General features: G+C 32.7%; 1 protein-coding gene across 4 annotated transcripts in view; it reads right to left on the reverse strand.

Moving 5' to 3' along the window:
* LOC135126073 (A disintegrin and metalloproteinase with thrombospondin motifs like) overlaps nt 1-11,985 on the reverse strand; it is a 91,860-nt gene extending 79,875 nt beyond the window's left edge. For 3 of the 4 annotated variants that reach the window (XM_064051868.1, XM_064051865.1, XM_064051867.1), the window contains exon 1: nt 11,643-11,985. The gene's annotated coding sequence lies outside the window, so the exon portion shown is untranslated. The remainder of the gene's footprint in view (nt 1-11,642) is intronic. The other variant, XM_064051866.1, reaches the window with a different exon arrangement.
* Nucleotides 11,986-22,637: the final 10,652 nt, after the last annotated feature.

Raw genomic sequence — 22,637 nt, forward strand, 5'->3', positions numbered from 1 at the left:
CTGTTTAGGTAATTCTCGAAGATGGTCGAAAAAAAATTCTGGGATGTAGATCTTGACGTACTAATTCGAAAAATTTAACTCGTTTATGGTCTTGGGGCAAGATTTTAGAAATATTTTGTTGGAAATTATTTTTTTTATTTAATAAAAATTTCGTAACTTGATTCATTGGGTGCTAGAAAAATGGTACGAATCGTAGAGAAACTGTTTTTGTTCATTATCTAGACGAAGTCTCATCAAAATCAAAATTAAATTGCAAATAAGAGCTTAATGAATTTTTGGAAAAGAAAATCTCATGAAATTTTAAGAAGTACTAACAATAACAGTACTATATTTCCATATTTTCTGGAAACTCAAGTGACTCATTCTTGACTCAATCAATAAAAAAAAATCATTAAAATTATTTTTTTTTTGAGTCATTCCGTATAAGCAATTCTAAATAAGGTGTCACACATAACAAACATACATACACATCGTTGAATTGATAACGAGTTGCATTGCCACAACCTCATTATTCCAAGAAACCATAAACTCAGGACAGCAAGCAGGGACAGCCGACGACCACACTTTACTTTCTGGTTGCCTGAGTTTTTAAATGCAAAAAATATTTCTTAGCACTTTGTAATGAAAGAAATAACGAGCTTTTCTTAATGTAAGAAAATGGGACCAAGTTTATTTTACGCCCGTGAAGTATAGTCCAACAAATTTTAAAAATTATGAAATTAAAATAATCCTTATAATTTAAATATAAAATACCAAGATTTTCCAAATTTTCAGTTCCAAAATAAAATTTTTAAATTACCCCAAAAATCAACATATTTCATTTTTGTGGTTCTAGAAAAGCGATTGGAATTTTCCAAGAAATGTGGCCGAAAATGAGTTCTACAATCCGAAATTAATAAAACAAAAATATGGGAAATTTTCAATAATGCTCGAAAAAATGTCAAAAATTTCATAAGGATATTGAAAAATTGAGCTTTTGACAAAGTTGCTTAAAAATCCACGAAAAATTCTGAGCTATAGATTTCGACAAACTGATTAAAAAAACATAGCCTTTGAAGGCACCAGACCAAGATTTTCGAAATTTTCAGTTTCAAAATGAAGATGATCGAAAAAATGTCGAAATTCTTGTAAGATGGGACACATTAAAAAATGTAACTCTTAAAAAATTTAGCTAGAAATCCACAAAAAAATCTGGAACATAGATCGTAACGTGCTATTTAGAAAAATATAGACCAGGATTTTCCAAATTTTCAGTTTCAAATTCAAATTTTTAGATTACCCCAAAAAACAGCATATTTTATTTTGCGGAATTTTCGAAAAAATCTAGCCGAAAATGAATTCTACAATCCGAAATCAACCAAAAAATTTTTTCGGAAATTGTTGGCTAAACATCCACGAAAAATTCTGAGCTATAGATTTCAACAAACTGATTCAAAAAACAAATAACCTTCAAATTCAAAATCGAGGTGGTCGAAAAAATTGGAAATTGTTATAAGGTAGTAAAAAATTGAGCTTTTAAAAAAATTGCCAAAAATCCACAAAAAAATCCTGAATATGTATAGATCTTGATGACTCGAAAAATATGGCGTGTTTATTATATATTTAAAAGTTTAGTTTTTTTTTATTCCTAAAAAATTACAGGATTTTTCGAAAAAATGAAAGTATCTTCTGGAAGTCAAAATCTAAAAAAAACTGTTTAGGTAATTTTCGAAGATGGTCGAAAAAAAATTCTGGGATGTTGATCTTGACATACTAATTCGAAAAATTTAACTCGTTTATGGTCTTGGAGCAAGATTTTAGAAATATTTTGTTTGAAATTATTTTTTTTTATTTAATAAAAATTTCCTAACTTGATTCATTGGGCGCTAGAAAAATGGTACGAATCTTAGAGAAATTGTTTTTGTTCAGAATCTAGACGAAGTCTCATCAAAATCAAAATTAAATCGCAAATAAGATCTTAATGAATTTTTGGAAAAGAAAATCTCATGAAATTTTAAGAAAAAATAAAGCGGTATAATGGGCCACTATGTAAAAACTTCTATCAAGGGAAGGTATATCATTGGTAGAGTGTAGTACTAACAATAACAGTACTATATTTCCATATTTTCTGGAAAGTCAAGTGACTCATTCTTGATTTAATCAATAAAAAAAAATCATTAAAATTATTTTTTTGAGTCATTCCGTATAAGCAATTCTAAATAAGGTGTCATAACAAACAAACATACATATACATCGCTGAATTGATAACGAGTTGCATTGACACAACCTCATTATTCCAAGAAACCATAAACTCAGGACAGCAAGCGGGGACAGCCGACGACCACAATTTACTTTCTGGTTGCCTGAGTTTTTGAATGCAAAAAATATTTCTTAGCACTTTGTGATGAAAAAAATAACGAGCTTTTCTTAATGTAAGAAAATGGGACCAAGGTTATTTTACACCTGTGAAGTATAGTCCAATAAATTTTTAAAATTATGAAATTAAAATAATCCTTATAATCATTTTTCCCTTTAATGTTCCAACGAAACATGATAAATATTTTCCTTTTTCAAAACTGGACAATATTGAGTGCAAGTCATACGACAACAACAAAAAATATAATTGAATACGCGGAAAGTTGTTGTCCCGTGGATTTCGAGTCTGGGTTTTTCTTGATCGTGTGGTTTAAATTTAATCAACTGTTAAAAGCGTGTTGAGTTCCATATATAGCTTAGAATAACATAAAAAAACACTAATAAGCTGTCTAAAAATTATATGCTGTTTAAAAACTTGGTTTATGATGTAGAATTTAACACTTTCACTTTCATATTCGTGTTTTGCTTGACCTTAAGGCTATTCTTACGATAAAGAAGACACGTGATAAAGTGGTGGAAAGAGGAAGGATCAAATAGAGTTTATATAACAGAATTTGTTTTCCTGTCACATTGAAAATTTTTGAACTTCTACAGGAATTCTGTAAAAATCTGAAATCCAAAATTCGTAAATATGTATTTTTCTGTAATATTTACAAATTCAAAATTATTTAAGCTCATACCAGTTAAAATTTTCCAAAAACTAATAACTCTTTTCAGGTTAATTCCATTTCGTGTAATGGGAACAATTTCCAAAATTTTAAAATTCTACTAAAATTTTGAAAACGTAAAATTCTAGTTGTTCAAAATTTGTTGTTCTGAAGTATAGAATTTTCGTCTTTAATTTCTCGTCTCACTGAAAATTTTTGAAATTCTACAGTAATTTTTTGAAACTGAATTCCAAAAAAGTAAAATATCTACAAAGTCAATTATCACAATCAATTATCAAATTAGTACTCCTAAAAACCAACTTCCGTGGATCTTCAAAAGACGATTTTAAAACTTGTTACAGTCTGAAAACATTTGACATTTAAAATTACCAAACAATTTTAAATAGTGCAGCATATACCACATTCCTCAAAAATTCGAATCTCGCATCTAATTTCCATACATTTCTTAAAAAAACCTACATTCCAAGATCTGTGTCCAAAGGTTAAAATTCGCCAGATTAAATCGTCAACGCTATCCCTTTTGACACGACCCAGACAATCCTCCTCACTCAATAGAAAGCAAAATTCGGCGCCACTATTCAATCTCTTCACATTCAACTCTTCATTACCCATCACGTAAATGTTATAACACTTCGTTTCCCCCAGATGAAAGTCAATCTCAGCTCGATTATTAATTATAATAACTGTGTACGTTTTCTAAATACCGTAAGCACTTACATAACACGACAATGGTGCGTGGTGTAGTGGCCAAAGCCAAACTGGGCGGAGCGACTTTGCTCATATCCACAAGACAAATCGGGGCAGATTTTAACAAAGTGTGGAGACCTTGCACCAAAGCACAGCTCGACATTGCGTTTTTTGTTATCCCGATTTATTAATTTGCTACATCTATCATGACCCGAAAAGCAATCGAAGCGAAGGCTAGCGAAAAAATGGATTAGGTAGATTTTGGGCCCGCCGTAACAATGCTCGCAGGAAAGGTCAGCAATTCGCAACCACACATCTCTGGGTTACGCAACGTTCTTTATTAGCGGAAAATGGAGATTTTGAACTATATTATTTGCATAATATTCGAATACTGGAGAGAAAGCAAGTTTTGGTGCAAGGCGCCCACCGACAGGAAATAATAATTATGCTGCATGCTGTTATAGAGGTTGATACACTTGTTATTTCAGTTAATTGCTTTTTATTTTCTAACAAGTGAAGAGGGGATTTCGGTGATGTGTCGACACGGTTTTAGAAAACTGTTAAATGATCGCAGCAATAAAAAAAAAATCTGCGGTGCTTTAATTCGTATTGCACATTGTTTTCTTGGTCGGAGAGGAAGTTTTTAGTAGTCTTTGTTTTGAGGCAATTTCGGTTTATTGAGACACATTAATCATATTTAAAACAAAGAGAAAGGCTTCCTATAAATAAATGGCCGGGTAGAATTTGGAAATAAATACACTCAACAAAGAAAGAAAGGTCAATCGGAAATTCTGTATAATTCCTTGAATTTTTTTTAGCTCGTGTTGGGTAAAGCGAAGCGTTATATAACTTGTTGTTAGTATGTGGGAGGATGCATTGCATTTTTCGTAATTTGTTCATCTTTGAAGAATTTTATTTACGATATTATTTTATTAAATGTGTTTGGAGCTTCTGGTTTCTAATTTATAACCGAATGTCAGCTTTTCTGGGCTTCGGTTCAAAGCGATATATCTGGATTACAAATTCTGAAGCTAAATTGTCTGTTTAGCGTTTAAATCTGTTGAAAATGGGGAAAGTCGTGTTTGTGTGGAGCATATATTAAAGAGGAGCTAATAAATTTTTAACCAAAAGAGTTGAGAGTTTTTGTTTACATGAGTTGTCCTCGAACTGTTGCCAAAAAACCTGTCGTCAAAAACCAACTAGATGTCATTTAAGTCTTAAGGGTTGGAGGTCGGCAGGAAGTACAATTAGTTGAAATGTGTACTAGTAGTAATTTTTTTGGAGTTATTTGACATTTAGTGAACAATCGCAGTCTAACTGGAAAAAAATTGGACGTGTTTTTACCTATAAACCTTGATTTTTAATTTTTGAAAAAAAAAAACAGAAAAATACATATTTACGAATTTTGGATTTTAGATTGTTAATAAATTCCTGTAGAATTTCAAAATTTTTCAATGTGACAGGAAATTGGAGACGAAAATACTAAACTTCAGTACAACACATTTTGAACTGGAAGGTGCTAAGTATAAAAATTTGTGACAACTAGAATTTCACGTTTTCAAAATTTTAGTAGGGTAATAAAATTTTTGAAATTATTCCCACTACACACAGAATAAACCTGAAAAGTGGTAGTAGTTTTTGGACGATTTGGAGTGCTGATATTAGCTTAAAGAATGTTGAATTTGTAAATATCACAGGAAATAAAAATTTACGAATTTGGGATTTTAGATTTTTGCAAAACTCCTGTAGAATTTGAAAATTTTCGTGGTGACAGGAACTTAAACAGAAAAATTCTAAATTTCAGAACAACAAATTTTGATTTGGGGGATGCCAGCAATAAAAATTTGGTACACCTAGAATTTTACATGTTTCCAAATGTTGATAAAATATTAAAATTTTTGAAAGTATTCCCATTAAACAAATATAGAATTAACCGGAAAAGCACTAGTATTTCTTGGTAAATTTTATGTGGCGATGTGAGCTTAAAGCTTGTATATATCACAGGAAATAAAATTTTACGAATTTTGGATTTTTGATTTTTGCAAAATTCCTCTAGAATTTGAAAATTTTCAGTGACCTGAAATTGGAGAGAAGAATTCTAAACTTCAGAACAACAAATCTTGAACTGAGATGTACCAAGAATAAAAATTTGCGATAACGAGGATTTTACAATTTTTCAAAATTTCGCTGGAGTATTAAAATTTTTGAAATTATTCTCAATGTACAAATATAGAATTAACCTGAAATGTGGTAGATTTTAGTAAACGTTAGATGATATGTGACTAAATAATTTTCCATTTGTAAATATCGCAGGAATGAAATATTTAGAATTTTGGATTTTCGATTTTTGCCAAATTCCTGTAGAAGTTGAAAATTTTCAGTCTCCCAGGAAACTAGAGGGAAAAATTCTAAATTTCAGAATTACAAAGTTTGAACAACTAAATATAAAAATTTGCGACACCTGGAATTTTATGTTTTCAAAATTTCGGTAGATATTAAAATTTTTGAAATTATTCCCATTAAAAAACATATAATTAACCTTAAAAGTGCTAGTATTTGTTGGTAAATTTTATGTGGCGATGTGAGCTTAAATAATTTTAAATTTGTATATATCACAGGAAATAAAAATTTGGGAATTTTGGATTTTAGATTTTTGGAAAATTTCTGTAAAATTTGAACATTTTCAGTGACCTGAAATTGGAGAGATGAATTTTAAACTTTAGAACAACACATTTTGAACTGAGAGGTACTAAGAATAAAAATTTGCGATAACTAGGATTTTACATGTTTTCAAAATTTCTCTGGAGTATTAAAACTTTTGAAATTATTCCCATTATACAACTATAGAATTAACCTGAAAACTGTTAGTAGTTCTTGGGAAATTTTATATGTCGATATGAGCTTAAAGAATTTTGAATTTGTGAATATCACAGGAAATAAAAATTTACGAATTTTGGATTTTAGATTTTTTTCAAAATTCCTGTAAAATTTTCAAAGTGCGGGAAATTGAAGAGAAAAATTCTATACTTCAGAACAACAAATTTTGGACTAGGAGATACTAAGAATAAAAATTTGCCAATTGGGAAATGTTGAGTGATGATAAGAGCTTAAAGAATTTTGAATTTGTGAATATCGCAGGAAATGAAAATTTACGAATTTTAGATTTTAGATTTTTGCAAAGTTCCTGTAGAATTTGAAAATTTTCGGTCTGGCACGAAAATTTAGAGGGAAAAATTCTAAATTTCAAAATAACAAATTTTTAACAACTAAGAATGAAAATTTGTGACACCTAGAATCTTACATGTTTTCAAAATTTCAGTGGAGTATTAAAATTTTTGAAATTATTCCCATTATACAAATATAGAATTAACCTGAAAACTGCTAGTAGTTCTTGGGAAATTTTATGTGTCGATATAAGCTTAAAGAATTTTGAATTTGTAAATATCACAGGAAATAAAAATTTACGAATTTTGGATTTTAGATTTTTTTCAAAATTCCTGTAAAATTTTCAAAGTGCGGGAAAGTGAAGAGAAAAATTCTATACTTCAGAACAACAAATTTTGGACTGGGAGATACTAAGAATAAAAATTTGCGCATTGGGAAATGTTGAGTGATGATAAGGGCTTAAAGAATTTTGAATTTGTGAATATCACAGGAAATGAAAATTTACGAATTTTAGATTTTAGATTTTTGCAAAGTTCCTGTAGAATTTGAAAATTTTCGGTGTGGCACGAAAATTTAGAGGGAAAAATTCTAAATTTCAAAATAACAAATTTTGAACAACTAAGAATGAAAATTTGTGACACCTAGAATCTTACATGTTTTCAAAATTTCTCTGGAGTATTAAAACTTTTGAAATTATTCCCATTATACAACTATAGAATTAACCTGAAAACTGCTAGTAGTTCTTGGGAAATTTTATGTGTCGATAAGAGCTTAAAGAATTTTGAATTTGTGAATATCACAGGAAACAAAAATTTAAGAATTTTGGATTTTAGATTTTTTCAAAATATCTGTAGAATTTCAAAATTTTCAAAGTGACCGGAAATTGGAAAGCGAAATTCTAAAATTCAAAACAACAAATTTTAAACTGGAAGATACTAAGTATTAAAATTTTGAAATTATTCTCAATGTATGTGTTTAAAGAATTTTAAATTTGTAACGATCACAGTAATTAAAAATTTACGAATTTTGGATTTTCGATTTTTGCAAGATTCCTGTAGACTTTGAAAATTTTCAATCTGGCAGGAAATTAGAGGGAAAAATTTTAGATTTCAGAATAACAAATTTTGAACAACTAAGAAAAAAAGTTTGCGACACCTGGAATTTAATACGTTTTCAAAATTTCGGTAGTGTGTTAAAATCTTGGAAATTATTTCAATTATACAAATTTAGAATTAACCTAAAAAGTGTTAGTAGTTGTTGATAAATTCTAATTGGCTATATAAACTTAAAAAATTTTGAACTTGTAAATATCACAAGAAACAAAAATTTAAGAATTTTGGATTTTAGATTTTTTCAAAATATCTGTAGAATTTCAAAATTTTCAAAGTGACCGGAAACTGGAAAGCGAAATTCTAAAATTCAAAACAACGAATTTTAAACTGGAAGATACTAAGTATAAAAATTTGCGACAACTAGGATTTTACATGTTTTCAAAACTTCGCTGGAGTATTAAAATTTTTGAAATTATTCTCAATGTACAAATATAGAATTAACCTGAAAAGTGGTACTAGATTTTAGTACATTTTAAGTGATGATGTGTGTTTAAAGAATTTTATATTTGTAACGATCACAGGAATTAAAAATTTACGAATTTTGGATTTTCGAATTTTGCAAGATTCCTGTAGACTTTGAAAATTTTCAATCTGGCAGGAAACTAGAGGTAAAAATTTTAGATCTCAGAATAACAAATTTTGAACTACTAAGAATAAAAATTTGCGACACCAATAATTTTAGATGTTCTAAAAATTTCGGTAGTGTTTTAAAATTTTGGAAATTATTTCCATTATACAAATGTAGAATTAACCTAAAAAGTGTTAGTAGTTGTTGGTAAATTCTATGTGGCTATATAAGCTTAAAGAATGTTGAACTTGTAAATATCACAAGAAACAAAAATTTAAGAATTTCGGATTTTAGATTTTTTCAAAATAAATATAGAATTTCAAAATTTTCAAAGTGACCGGAAATTGGAAAAAAAATTACAAAATTCAAACAACAAATTTTAAACTGGAAGATACTAGGTATAAAAATTTGCGACAACTAGGATTTTACATGTTTTCAAAATCTCGCTGGAGTATTAAAATTTTTGTAATTATTCTCAATGTACAAATATAGAATTAACCTGAAAAGTGCTACTAGATTTTAGTAAATTTTAAGTGATGATATGTGTTTAAAGAATTTTGAATTTGTAACTATCACAGGAATTCAAAATTTACGAATTTGGATTTCCGATTTTTGCAAAATTCCTGTAGAATTTGAAAATTTTCAATCTGGCAGGAAATTAGAGCGAAAAATTTTAGATTTCAGAATAACAAATTTTGAACTGCTAAGAATAAAAATTTGCGACACCAATAATTTTAGATGTTTTAAAAATTTCGGTAGTGTTTTAATATTTTGAAAATTATTTCCATTATACAAATGTAGAATTAACCTAAAAAGTGTTAGTAGTTGTTGGTAAATTCTATGTGGCTATATAAGCTTAAAGAATTTTGAACTTGTAAATATCACAAGACACAAAAATTTAAGAATTTGGAGTTTAGATATTTTCAAAATATCTGTAGAATTTCAAAATTTTCAAAGTGACCTGAAATTGGAAAGCGAAATTCTAAAATTCAAAACAACAAATTTTAAACTGGAAGACACTAAGTATAAAAATTTGCGACAACTAGGATTTTACATGTTTTCAAAATTTCGCTGGAGTATTAAAATTTTTGAAATTATTCTCAATGTACAAATATAGAATTAACCTGAAAAGTAGTACTAGATTTTAGTAAATTTTAAGTGATGATATGTGTTTAAAGAATTTTAAATTTGTAACGATCACAGGAATTAAAAATTTACGAATTTTGGATTTTCGAATTTTGCAAGATTCCTGTAGACTTTGAAAATTTTCAATCTGGCAGGAAACTAGAGGGAAAAATTCTAAATTTCACAATTACAAATTTTCAACAACTAAAAATAAACATTTGCGACACCTGGAATTTTACGTTTTCAAAATTTCGGTAGAGTATTAAAATTTTTAAAATTATAGAAATTTATTTAAAAATCAATAAAAAAAACTTAAAAGTGAATTCAACATTGAGAGGATAAAGTCGATAATTTTTTAAATCTTGGTGTATATAACAGACAGACCTGGTTTTGTCGACCCTTTGCCCTCTCAAATAAAGCAAAAAACACTTAGGAAGCTAAAATCTGAAAATTACGCGTGTTTATTATTAATTTAGCTTTTTTCAAACAAAAGCAAACACTTCGAACTCTTGAGAACATTTGTTCATAATTGTGTTTGTAGGCCAAGTTCACATTACCACGGCGGCTTTCAAATATTTCACCCTTGTTGCAACAATTGATTTCATTATTAAAACTGAATACACGATTGCAACTTTTTTGATATTTTTAACACATTTAGTAGGATAAAGCGTCCTTGACCAAATCACCCTGTATAACTCTACGTAAAATCAACCAGAAATAACACTGACAATTTTTTTTTTAGTTCTATGTCCTGTACTAAAAATAACCCATTTGTATGACATGAATAACCTTGAATTCTAATTTTAAAGTGTATACCAAGGTGTGAAGACAAGGTTAGTTTTGAAAAAAAAAATTTGTAGGAATCCCTCGATCAAATTTTTTATTTTTTTATTTATTTTTTTAAATAAAAGATGCAATCATAATATACAGTGTAAATTGACTTGAATAACAAACAAATACTTTTTGACAATTTTTGTGGAAATTTCGAAAAATTTTAAAAACATGTATTTTCGAGGCAACATAAACAATTTTCTCCAGACTTCTTTAATTACCTAAAATAATAAAAAAAACGGTTTGAACTTATCAGAAATAAATAGCTATGCAGCTTTCGTCCACAACATCAAAACTTGGTTTAATGATATTTTTGCCTCTAACAACAACAAGCAATTCCGCGTGTCGGGTCATAACATTTCCATCGTGACTTACGCTCTCGTAAATCGGCCTACCTCGTTAAAAATGCCACGATCTCAGCGAAAAAACCTTCACCGACAAAAAGCCGCATTTTCTAAAATTTCAATTAAATTACTTCACATTTCCGTTTTTCTCCCGCCCGCCAAAAAACCTATTTTCATTCGGTTACGTCGACACATTACGCGCTTTTTTCCAAATTAAATAACATTTTCTTACTGTGAACTATTAGAAACTGGTACCGCGTACCGAAAAAACGGAACAATTATCTCCGAAGGAGTGGCAGCAAGGTCCCCCGATTTAGCACTAATCGAATTTTTTCGCGCCTTTTCCAGGAGCGCGTCGAACTCATCGCGAATTTCTCTTGCACAATCGTTTCGTAAGATGGATCATCTCTGATGGGCCGGAAGATCGGCGATGGGGCTAAAGGTCAGTTTCTCTTTTGGTCGGTTTTGGGGTGATGCAAGGAGCACGCTGTGGAGGCGGAGTGCATTCGAAAGTAAAAGTACTCCTACGGGTACTGCGGGCGGTTTGGTAGCAAAGCGGGATCGGGGTACTTTGCTGGGAGGAGCGGGATTGTGGTAGATGGAGCAGGCGTGCAGAATGCGGTCGTGCTTGGGAGTAGTACCATTCGAAAGTAAAAGTACTTGCGGGTACTGCTATCTCGCTGGCAATGCGGATTCGAGAGGATTTGGGATTTTCGCGCATTTTTGGTCTTGGCGAGTAAAATTATGTATATGTGCCAGCAAGACGTCTAATTTCCCTTTCACTTACTTTCGAATCAAACAGTGTGGAGATGCAGCTTTGACAGTTATGTAAACGGGCGATTTCCCGCTTACCTGTTTAGGTACGCGTATCCCAGTCACTATATCACAGATCACTACTCACTAGGCACATTTTCGTGTCATTGTCACTGGGAGCCGACTTTCCTACACAAATCAGTACTGATCGCGAAATTCAAATTAGAAAGTTCTTCGGCAATTAACGCTTGATAAGCCAACGGATCGAGTGAAACTCAAACTTTGCCCAATTTGTGTAGAAAAGAAAAATTCGCGCGTCGGCCCTATTCTACATGCTGTTGGTCTTTTGGGAATGTCGCGAGTCGTACTGTGGTACCTTAAGACGACTTTGTTTTAGTATTGTGGTAAGAGTGCGCACGCACGCTCCATAGAGAGGGAAAGTGCGGTGAAAGGAACCAAAGGACACTACTTCATAGCGTACCGCCGCTGGTACCGACCAAGTACTTGCAGCGGCCGAGTCCCATTTTCGGATGCACTCTGACATTACACCCTCGATCGAAAAATGTGAGAAAAATCGAACAAGGTCCGGTGGAAATGTCAAGAGCGATAATGGAATTTTGGATGAGATGGACCTGACCTTTGTAGTACCCGCGGTACTTACGTCTGGCACAAGCACGCGATCCAGTTAGCAGCAACAGCGCCTGATTTATGTCCACTTGACTCAGGAAAGTTACGAAAAACGATTTACGATCGATAACGTAACCATATTTAGAAAAAAAAGAAAAAGAAAACCGGAGTTTTGTGACATTAGCAAAGACCTGAATGTGTTATTAAAGTATTCAAGCTATGTTCTCTCACATCTGGTCAAACAAAAAGAGACAGTTTCGTTATTTCCAGAGGCCTTAAACTAGAAACTGTATTTTTGGTCGTTTCTTTAGTCTGACCTTTTGTTTTGATTTATGTGTGATTTATTGTTTCATTCATTTTCTTGTGGTTCTACGGACAAGTTCAGCTGTCTTATTAATGAATAAAATTATGTAAATGTTAATAACTTCGGGACTTCAAATTTAAAAAATGTAGTTTGTTTCTAAATTTAAAAAAAAGAACAAATGTGACCTTTGTGTTTAATTTATGGTTGATTTATTTATTTTGGGCACGAAAATCGGATACGGGTAATTTATTTCGGTGGTTTGGACACCTGGCAGGGAAAACCGTCCGGTGCTTAAGATTTTAAATGTGAGTGAGGTGGGTTCTCGCCCTGGGAACTTCACCACTAATTTTGTATGTGTTAATTGAACCCAATTTGATCAGGGCTAATTTTAATTGATTACCCTCTAATTAAATTAAATATAGGTGACTGCTCATGACTTAGTGATAATTTTTTATCTAACTATTTAGTTTAGTTTTTAATTAAGTAGAATAACAATTAATTATTTGAAGAGAAAATAATTTCACTGTTCAGCTGTAATCATTTCATTTTTTCTACGACTTCCTCTGAAATTTTAAATCGATTTTAATAATCTGTTGTAGAACAAATTTCACTTTTATTTCCTTATTAATTTATGTATTTAAGGATAGAGCTCGAAATATACACGAAAATGTATTTATTTAGACAAGTTTCGAAAATTTGAAAAATATTGGAAAAATTTCACTTTTGCAAAAGTTGCTTAAAAATTTACAAAATTTCTCGACACGCTGATTTCAAAAATATAGCATGTTGATGGTCACGAAGAAACTTTTTCGAAAAAATCTCTGCGAAATACGAATTTTTGAAAAGGGCAGTATACGATAAGGTTCCAAGTTCGGCCCGGCATTAATTACGGTTATATCTACACCTAATGAAGCAAGTTGGCTCCAATGATTGATTTAAACCAAACAATCCGAAATAAACTCAAATTGTACGATTTACATCAACAAAAAAGAAAAATATATGAAAAATTCTGTACCGGTTTCGCGAAACTCCAGCATTTAAATACTTGCATTTTCACAACATTTTCAAATATTGCACTGACTTTGCTAAGACCATTTAGGAACACACATGACAAAAAATCTCTTGTTTTGGAGATCCAGATGGTGGTAAACCTTCTTTCTGAAAGGAATGACTGCATACTCGCAGCATCGTAGAACTTTACACACATTGTTGAGATACTAGAATAACACATTAGAAAACTCAGGATTAGCGCTCTATTGTTTTGGAGATCCAGAGGATTGTATATCTGGAATTAATCTTCAAGTAAGGAATGACTGCATACCCGCAGCATCATAGATGCTGGCACACATATTGCTAAGACAATTTAGAAAAACATATGAAAAAATTCAGGATTAACCCTCTCTTGTTTTAGAGATCCAGAGGGTGGTAAATATGGAATTAATCTCTTTTTAAGAATGACTGCATACTCGCAGCATCGTAGAACTTTGCACACACGTTGTTGACACAATTTGGAATAACATATTAAAAAATTGAGGATTAGCCCTTTCTTGTTTTGGAGATCCAGAAGACTGTATATCTGGAATTTTTCTTCTTGTAAGGGATGACTGCATACTCGCAACATCATATATGTTTACACACATGCTGCTGAGACAATTTAGAATAACATATGAAAAAATTGAGGATTAGCCCTCTCTTGTTTTAGAGATCCAAAGGGTGGTAAATCTGGAATTAGTCTCTTTTTAAGAATGACTGCATACTAGCAGCTTCGTGGAACATTGCACACACGTTGATGAGACAATTTGGAATAATATATTAAAAAATTGAGGATTAGCCCTTTCTTGTTTTGGAGATCCTGAGGATTGTATATTTGGAATTTGTCTTCTTGTAAGAAATGACTGCATACTCGCAGCATGATTTATGTTTGCACACATGTTGCTGAGACAATTTAGAATAACAAATGAAAAAATTGAGGATTAGCCCTCTCTTGTTTTAGAGATCCAGAGGGTGGTAAATCTGGAATTAGTCCCTTTTTAAGAACGACTGCATACTAGCAGCTTCGCGGAACATTGCACACACGTTGATGAGACAATTTGGAATAATATATTAAAAAATTGAGGATTAGCCCTTTCTTGTTTTGGAGATCCTGAGGATTGTATATTTGGAATTTGTCTTCTTGTAAGAAATGACTGCATACCCGCAGCATGATTTATGTTTGCACACATGTTGCTGAGACAATTTAGAATAACATATGAAAAAATTGAGGATTAGCCCTCTCTTGTTTTAGAGATCCAGAGGGTGGTAAATCTGGAATTAATCTCTTTTTAAGAATGACTGCATACTCACAGCATCGTGGAACTTTGCACACACGTTGTTGGCACAATTTGGAATAATATATTAAAAAATTGAGGATTAGCCCTTTCTTGTTTTTGAGAACCAAAGGATTGTATATCTGGAATTTGTCTTCTTGTAATGAATGACTGCATACTCGCAGCATGATAGCTGTTTGCACACATGTTGCTGAGACAATTTGGAATAACATATGAAAAAATTGAGGATTAGCCCTCTCTTGTTTCAGAGATCCAGGGGGTGGTAAATCTGGAATTAGTCTCTTTTTAAGAATGACTGCATACTCGCAGCTTCGTGGAACATTGCACACACGTTGATGAGACAATTTGGAATAATATATTAAAAAATTGAGGATTAGCCCTTTCTTGTTTTGGAGATCCAGAGGATTGTATATTTGGAATTTGTCTTCTTGTAAGAAATGACTGCATACTCGCAGCATGATTTATGTTTGCACACATGCTGCTGAGACAATTTAGAATAACATATGAAAAAATTGAGGATTAGCCCTCTCTTGTTTTAGAGATCCAGAGGGTGGTAAATCTGGAATTAATCTCTTTTTAAGAATGACTGCATACTCACAGCATCGTGGAACTTTGCACACACGTTGTTGGCACAATTTGGAATAATATATTAAAAAATTGAGGATTAGCCCTTTCTTGTTTTTGAGAACCAGAGGATTGTATATCTGGAATTTGTCTTCTTGTAATGAATGACTGCATACTCGCAGCATGATAGCTGTTTGCACACATGTTGCTGAGACAATTTGGAATAACATATGAAAAAATTGAGGATTAGCCCTCTCTTGTTTCAGAGATCCAGGGGGTGGTAAATCTGGAATTAGTCTCTTTTTAAGAATGACTGCATACTCGCAGCTTCGTGGAACATTGCACACACGTTGATGAGACAATTTGGAATAATATATTAAAAAATTGAGGATTAGCCCTTTCTTGTTTTGGAGATCCAGAGGATTGTATATTTGGAATTTGTCTTCTTGTAAGAAATGACTGCATACTCGCAGCATGATTTATGTTTGCACACATGCTGCTGAGACAATTTAGAATAACATATGAAAAAATTGAGGATTAGCCCTCTCTTGTTTTAGAGATCCAGAGGGTGGTAAATCTGGAATTAGTCCCTTTTTAAGAATGACTGCATACTCGCAGCTTCGTGGAACATTGCACACACGTTGATGAGACAATTTGGAATAGTATATTAAAAAATTGAGGATTAGCCCTTTCTTGTTTTTGAGATCCTGAGGATTGTATATCTGGAATTTGCCTTCTTGTAAGGAATGACTGCATACTCGCAGCATGATAGATGTCTGCACACATGTTGCTGAGACAATTTGGAATAACATATGAAAAAATTGAGGATTAGCCCTCTCTTATTTTAGAGATCCAGAGGGTGGTAAATCTGAAATTAGTCTCTTTTTAAGAATGACTGCATACTCGCAGCTTCGTGGAACATTGCACACACGTTGATGAGACAATTTGGAATAATATATTAAAAAATTGAGGATTAGCCCTTTCTTGTTTTGGAGATCCAGAGGATTGTATATTTGGAATTTGTCTTCTTGTAAGAAATGACTGCATACTCGCAGCATGATTTATGTTTGCACACATGCTGCTGAGACAATTTAGAATAACATATGAAAAAATTGAGGATTAGCCCTCTCTTGTTTTAGAGATCCAGAGGGTGGTAAATCTGGAATTAGTCCCTTTTTAAGAATGACTGCATACTCGCAGCTTCGTGGAACATTGCACACACGTTGATGAGACAATTTGGAATAATATATTAAAAAATTGAGGATTAGCCCTTTCTTGTTTTGGAGATCCAGAGAATTGTATATTTGGAATTTGTCTTCTTGTAAGAAATGACTGCATACTCGCAGCATGATTTATGTTTGCACACATGTTGCTGAAACAATTTAGAATAACATATGAAAAAATTGAGGATTAGCCCTTTCTTGTTTTAGAGATCCAGAGGGTGGTAAATATGGAATCAGTCTCTTTTTAAGAATGACTGCATGTTCGCAGCCACGTAGAACCTTGTACACACGTTGATGAGACAATTTGGAATAGTATATTAAAAAATTGAGGATTAGCCCTTTCTTGTTTTTGAGATCCTGAGGATTGTATATCTGGAATTTGCCTTCTTGTAAGGAATGACTGCATACTCGCAGCATGATAGATGTCTGCACACATGTTGCTGAGACAATTTGGAATAACATATGAAAAAATTGAGGATTAGCCCTCTCTTATTTTAGTGATCCAGAGGGTGGTAAATCTGGAATTAGTCTCTTTTTAAGAATGACTGCATACTCGCAGCTTCGTGGAACATTGCACACACGTTGATGAGACAATTTGGAATAATATATTAAAAAATTGAGGATTAGCCCTTTCTTGTTTTAGAGATCCAGAGAGTGGTAAATCTGGAATTAGTCCCTTTTTAAGAATGACTGCATACTCGCAGCATCGTAGAACTTTGCACACACGTTGTTGAGACAATTTAGAATAACATATTAAAAAATTGAGGATTAGCCCTTTCTTGTTTTGGAGATCCAGAAGACTGTATATCTGGAATTTTTCTTCTTGTAAGGGATTACTGCATCCTCGCAACATGATATATGTTTGCACACATGCTGCTGAGACAATTTAGAATAACATATTAAAAAATTGAGGATTAGCCCTCTCTTGTTTTAGAGATCCAGAGGGTGGTAAATCTGGAATTAATCTCTTTTTAAGAATGACTGCATACTCGCAGCTTCGTGGAACATTGCACACACGTTGATGAGACAATTTGGAATAATATATTAAAAAATTGAGGATTAGCCCTTTCTTGTTTTGGAGATCCAGAGGATTGTATATTTGGAATTTGTCTTCTTGTAAGAAATGACTGCATACTCGCAGCATGATTTATGTTTGCACGCATGCTGCTGAGACAATTTAGAATAACATATTAAAAAATTGAGGATTAGCCCTCTCTTGTTTTAGAGATCCAGAGGGTGGTAAATCTGGAATTAATCTCTTTTTAAGAATGACTGCATACTCACAGCATCGTGGAACTTTGCACACACGTTGTTGGCACAATTTGGAATAATATATTAAAAAATTGAGGATTAGCCCTTTCTTGTTTTTGAGAACCAGAGGATTGTATATCTGGAATTTGTCTTCTTGTAATGAATGACTGCATACTCGCAGCATGATAGCTGTTTGCACACATGTTGCTGAGACAATTTGGAATAACATATGAAAAAATTGAGGATTAGCCCTCTCTTGTTTCAGAGATCCAGGGGGTGGTAAATCTGGAATTAGTCTCTTTTTAAGAATGACTGCATACTCGCAGCTTCGTGGAACATTGCACACACGTTGATGAGACAATTTGGAATAATATATTAAAAAATTGAGGATTAGCCCTTTCTTGTTTTGGAGATCCAGAGGATTGTATATTTGGAATTTGTCTTCTTGTAAGAAATGACTGCATACTCGCAGCATGATTTATGTTTGCACACATGCTGCTGAGACAATTTAGAATAACATATGAAAAAATTGAGGATTAGCCCTCTCTTGTTTTAGAGATCCAGAGGGTGGTAAATCTGGAATTAGTCCCTTTTTAAGAACGACTGCATACTCGCAGCTTCGCGGAACATTGCACACACGTTGATGAGACAATTTGGAATAATATATTAAAAAATTGAGGATTAGCCCTTTCTTGTTTTGGAGATCCTGAGGATTGTATATTTGGAATTTGTCTTCTTGTAAGAAATGACTGCATACCCGCAGCATGATTTATGTTTGCACACATGTTGCTGAGACAATTTAGAATAACATATGAAAAAATTGAGGATTAGCCCTCTCTTGTTTTAGAGATCCAGAGGGTGGTAAATCTGGAATTAGTCCCTTTTTAAGAATGACTGCATACTCGCAGCTTCGTGGAACATTGCACACACGTTGATGAGACAATTTGGAATAATATATTAAAAAATTGAGGATTAGACCTTTCTTGTTTTGGAGATCCAGAGGATTGTATATTTGGAATTTGTCTTCTTGTAAGAAATGACTGCATACTCGCAGCATGATTTATGTTTGCACACATGTTGCTGAAACAATTTAGAATAACATATGAAAAAATTGAGGATTAGCCCTTTCTTGTTTTAGAGATCCAGAGGGTGGTTAATATGGAATCAGTCTCTTTTTAAGAATGACTGCATATTCGCAGCTACGTAGAACCTTGTACACACGTTGATGAAACAATTTGGAATAGTATATTAAAAAATTGAGGATTAGCCCTTTCTTGTTTTTGAGATCCTGAGGATTGTATATCTGGAATTTGCCTTCTTGTAAGGAATGACTGCATACTCGCAGCATGATTTATGTTTGCACACATGTTGCTGAAACAATTTAGAATAACATATGAAAAAATTGAGGATTAGCCCTTTCTTGTTTTTGAGATCCAGAGGATTGTATATCTGGAATTTGTCTTCTTGTAAGGAATGACTGCATACTCGCAGCATGATAGACGTTTGCACACATGTTGTTGAGACAATTTAGAATAACATATGAAAAAATTGAGGATTAGCCCTTTCTTGTTTTAGAGATCCAGAGGGTGGTAAATGTGGAATTAGTCTCTTTTTAAGAATGACTGCATATTCGCAGCTACGTAGAACCTTGTACACACGTTGATGAGACAATTTGGAATAGTATATTAAAAAATTGAGGATTAGCCCTTTCTTGTTTTTGAGATCCTGAGGATTGTATATCTGGAATTTGCCTTCTTGTAAGGAATGACTGCATACTCGCAGCATGATAGATGTCTGCACACATGTTGCTGAGACAATTTGGAATAACATATGAAAAAATTGAGGATTAGCCCTCTCTTATTTTAGAGATCCAGAGGGTGGTAAATCTGAAATTAGTCTCTTTTTAAGAATGACTGCATACTCGCAGCTTCGTGGAACATTGCACACACGTTGATGAGACAATTTGGAATAATATATTAAAAAATTGAGGATTAGCCCTTTCTTGTTTTAGAGATCCAGAGAGTGGTAAATCTGGAATTAGTCCCTTTTTAAGAATGACTGCATACTCGCAGCATCGTAGAACTTTGCACATACGTTGTTGAGACAATTTAGAATAACATATTAAAAAATTGAGGATTAGCCCTTTCTTGTTTTGGAGATCCAGAAGACTGTATATCCGGAATTTTTCTTCTTGTAAGGGATTACTGCATACTCGCAACATGATATATGTTTGCACACATGCTGCTGAGACAATTTAGAATAACATATTAAAAAATTGAGGATTAGCCCTCTCTTGTTTTAGAGATCCAGAGGGTGGTAAATCTGGAATTAGTCTCTTTTTAAGAATGACTGCATACTCGCAGCTTCGTGGAACATTGCACACACGTTGATGAGACAATTTGGAATAATAGATTTAAAAAATGAGGATTAGTCCTTTCTTGTTTTGGAGATCCAGAGTATTGTACATCTGAAATGAGTGTTCTTGAAAGGAATGACTACAGACTCGCAAGATCGTAGATCTTTGCACAAACGCTGCTGAGGCGATTAGACACAAGATATTATAAACTGAGTGTTAACCAACTGTTACTGTTATGTGGCGCAAGCTGTTCATGAGATTCATGGGATGGTATTTCTGAAATTCGATATTCATAAGACGCAATGGCATCTGTTATGAATATATGAATATCGAAGCTAGGTGGCTTGCACCATTGTGACACATGATTTTGGATTTGCTCATATAATATACAAAAAATGTGGACAACGAGTTCTCCAGCAACTACAACCATTGCGGAAAATTAGAAACACAACACAATTTTTCTGTGTCAACTAAAGGACGATCCACGACGACTGTTTGTTGTGTTTTATTTATCCATATGTTTAATTTCCTTCCTTGCAAATAATCAACTGACCTTTGGGTTGTGTAACCATGCCAACAGTCTGTTATTTTGAATAACTTGCAATCTTTAATTTCTATTCGGACGAATTAGTCGATTTCTTATTTTTTCGTTGTTCTGAAAATTATTTTGAAACCTGTTTACTTCCTGTTTGTGTTTTTTCTGTGTTTTTTTTTTTTAGTTTGTGTTGTTAAGTTTTTGTGATTCGTGTGGTTAGTTACGATTTTGGAGTATTTTTTTCTTATCTCTAGTGTTTAAAGTGAGTATCGTTAAAAAAATCTAATAAGATGGTTGGGCATTCGTTATGTGAGATTTGTGGAACCCGTATTAGCTCAAATGAAACCTGCAAATTGTATTTACGTTTTAGAAGTTTAAAAACCCTTGCCGAAAACTATGAAAACTTCAATAACATAAAATTAAACATGAATAAACAGATATGTAAGTCATGTTCAATCTATTTAAAACGTGATTTTGCACATTCACGTCCACCCATCGTCCATAATTTGCCTAAAGTAGTCTCAAATGTTGATCGTGAACGTTCTCCTATACGAGAAGATTCTGATTCTAACAGTCGCTATAGCATTAATGAAGAATGTTCCCAATCAAATTTGGAGGGTACTCTCGATTTAAATTTAGAATTTCCATCAGATCAAGAGGCTTCACCTTCACCAACATCATTAAAGTCGACCCCCCAACAGGTTGAAACAGAACGTGATATATGTTTTGAAACTGAATCGCTATCAAACAATGACCCGATGCCCGAATATTTAAATACAAGTACACCGACTCTTTCAATTCCAATAAAGTCTTGTATATCGTCACAAAATAAATGTTGTGTATGTGGCAACAAGAATGGTAGATCGAATATTCCAAAAGAAGCTGTTATGGATGCTTTTATAACACATAAAATTTTCATCCCCTATAAAAATAGAATATGTCCTAGTCATCTTTTTTCCAACCATCTCTCAAACGAAGCAAAGCAACTCCTAGTTGTAACGCATGAATCGGTAACGTGGAATAGTGAACAAGTATTCAGTTTTATCAATTCTTTAGCTTCCATGTGTGCTAGAAATAGCGTCAAAAAACCAAAATTAGATTTTGATAACGACTACTACTCAGATGATGATTACCATGTATATACGGGTTTAACGAAGAAAGAACACTTCGACAACCTTTTACAATTTTGTGTGGACCTTAGAGCTAGTTCAAATCGCAGCGTCAGAAATGCACTGGCAATTTTTTTGGTAAAACTTAGATTAGATATATCCCAGAGAGCAATAGGGAATCTTTTTGGTATTAGATCGCAAAAAGTTGTCAGTGAAACAATAAGTGCTGTAGGCAAATGTTTAGAAAATTATTTCGTTAAGAAATACCTAGGTTTTGAAAATATCACTAGAGAGCAAATAATTAATCAACATACAGTCAAAATAGTGAACAAATTATTTCAGCTTGAGAATAATGCTTGCGTTATCATGGATGGCACGTATTTGTATATCGAAAAAGCTTCTAATTTTACGCTTCAAAAAAAAACATATTCAACTCAAAAGCATTCAAACTTGGTGAAACCCCACATAACTTGCGCCACTGATGGTTACATTATAGACACAGACGGTTTATTTTGTTCTGATCCAGGTAATAATGACGCACAAATTTTACTTTCTAGAAGAAAAGAACCAAATAGTTTCTTCAATAATTTCAATAAGGGTGATTTAGTAATTCTTGATCGCGGTTATAGAGATGCAAAACCGGAACTAGAACGAATGGGCTTTAAAGTTGCTATGCCTTGTTTTTTACCACAAGGGAAAAAACAGTTTTCAACTGCTGAGGCTAATGAATCTA

Source organism: Zophobas morio, unplaced genomic scaffold (genome assembly GCF_036711695.1).
Source record: "Zophobas morio isolate AGI-343-1 ecotype UQ-CSIRO unplaced genomic scaffold, CSIRO_AGI_Zmor_V1 ptg000010l, whole genome shotgun sequence".
In the NCBI taxonomy this organism is placed as follows: domain Eukaryota; kingdom Metazoa; phylum Arthropoda; class Insecta; order Coleoptera; family Tenebrionidae; genus Zophobas; species Zophobas morio.